We start from the raw sequence: 2,630 nt of genomic DNA, 5'->3' as shown, positions 1-2,630 counted from the left end.
CTTTAGAACACATCATGACAGATCATGCTTTGGTATGATGCAACAAAAAGTTATTTTAAATTATTTATAGATGGAAAAAATCTTGGGAGAGGTCTAAAAGAGAGCAAAGTGGCAAAGAGAGGGCTGCAGGAGACCTATAACAGCAAAAATTGTATCTGACAGAAGTTCAGGGCAGTTGAAATAGATCCATTCAGACACAGGTTTAATTGCTATCTCCTAATAGCTAAAGAAAATGAATGCCTCAACTACAACTACATAAGACAACACCATCATAAGCCATACTGAAACAGCTTTTGCTAGATATTGTGCATTTCAGGAAGATGAGAACAAAGGATCACACTAGAAACCAAGAACTTTCAAGATCTGGAAGTTGAAATGTCTACATTAGGTACTGAAAAACATATAGACATTAAAGTAAGTAGGGATGATCAATAACATCTTACTGTGCTGAGCTAACAAAACATCTTTTTTGAATCAGACTTCTCTCCATTCATTGGCACTTTTGGATTTAGATCAGTAATAACTGCAAAGAGTTTCTTTTCAAAGTCATGGTTGTAAGTCCCATCAGAAAAAAAATGCTGACAGAAATTACATTGTGCTACAAACCCCAGTCCATTATTTGCTTAAGCACTTGATGGTATTCTCAGTATCTTGGTATGTGTTATTCAATGACAAGGAACTTACAAGTTCATGTTTAAAGCAGTGCCGTTCTCCCAGTAGAAACTTTCACCTTTCTTGCACAATCCAATCCAAGATTCATCTATTTTCAATAGCTTAACTAAAGAATACTGAAAAAAAAAGAAAAGTATTTTATCAAAATGAGTTCTCACAACAAGAAACAAATCCCTCCTGTGACTTCAGAGGACGACTAGTTCATCTTTCTGTCATCTAGAAAGTTTTCATTAAGTATTTCATTGACAGTTATGAATTGACTCTTTTTTTCTTGGCCCTAATTGAGCCTATGAATTGATTGTTTTAGTATCATAACCTTCAGTTAAACTATTCAATTCTATACCCTTAAGGGTTATTACCATTCACTGCACCCAAAAATACCTAAACACCAAGTATTGTTTATATACATGTATGCCTATATGTGTTTATCAATCTCTACATATGCAGCTTGGTATAAATGGGATGGAACAAACAGGTATGTTTAAACTGCAGTTCAAATGGGCATATGGGAGCTCCTCCCCTTCACAGTTCTTATTTAAAGCCTTGTGGGTATCTAGATAGAAAGAGTAAAAGACAGTTCACTATCTCATAAGTTTATAACAACCTATATCAAACACAGCAAAGGCTGATGGAAAACAGCAGAAGCAGTACTTGCAATAGGTTAATACTATAGAACTCCCTGCAACAAGCTGTCATTAGATTCAGTGAAATTAGAAATTATATACATATTAACTGTCAGCATGGACTTAATAATTGACATGAAAATAATGTAGCCTTCTACTTCTCTACTCTTCCCTAGCAATTTCAGATCAATACTGTTCAGAAGAAACTGTCTTGATACGGTTCCAATGACATTTCTGCAGTTGTTGATGGACCTTCTTCTGGTGTGGGTAACACTACCCAGTGATGGAGACCAGACACCTCATGACACAGAGCATGAGGCTGACCCAGTAGGCCCATGTCAGTGTACCTGTGCTTCACTTTTATAAGGTGTGTTCATAGTTTGTACGTATGAGGTTTTTAAGCAGTAGTTTAAATAACACCAATTTCTACCTAGCCAATTATCAGCTGAACATCGCAAGCACTGAATTAAAAGTGGAACTTTCAGATAAGTAAGGAAGAGAAGCATTAACGAATCAGTCAAGTGATGTCCCACTCACAGGGCAACAATGCAGAAGGGGCTTGGAGAGGGGACAAGTTGGCAAATATGTTGACAAAGAAAGAGTCTGATTATAGGATAAAATCAAGACCACATTCAGCAGGGACTCATACTGAAGTGAGATTTATGTTCTGCATCTTTGTCATTGTTGAAATTCTTGTCACTGTGAAAATACTTATTAGCTCAAGACAAATTTAGATATGATTAAACTGTGTAATTTCACTGAGGTTTCCTCTATTTCAAGAGCTGCTACACCAACCACCATGTAGCAGCCAGCCTAGAAAATAGTATTTTGACCTCTGTTAAAAATCACAGTAACAAAGCTCAAATGTCAATTTATTTAAAAACTATCTTTCTGATGAAACTACTTTCCATGACATACTCAGAAGGCAGCAAGTCTGTAAAAGCAAATTGCAGTTTAGTAACATGCAGTAAGTAGCAAGATGTCACTAGCATTCAACTCAATGTAACTGGACCATAATATAGGCAAATTAAAGTGTCTTAACAAAATTATTAGAATGAGAAATGTCCAAACCAGCTTCCGTGGAAGTATATTCCACCATTGATATAAGCATGAATCTCTAAGAGGCATTAAGGGATATCTAAAACCAGATACAAGTAGATAAAATGGATGTATTTTCCCATTATGCTGGTTTCAAAGGCTTGGTTTCTTTTAGAAAACAAAGGATATATTCATTTGTCTATTACTGAGAGTTCAATAGATTCATAATTGCTTTGAAGATGAACATACATTAGGACAGAAAAGGAAAACTATGTAAATCTATTTTGATTCATTTAT

This window comes from Netta rufina, assembly GCF_964035555.1.
Source record: "Netta rufina genome assembly, chromosome: 1".
Lineage (NCBI taxonomy): Eukaryota > Metazoa > Chordata > Aves > Anseriformes > Anatidae > Netta > Netta rufina.
Note: the sequence above shows the minus strand (reverse complement) of the source record.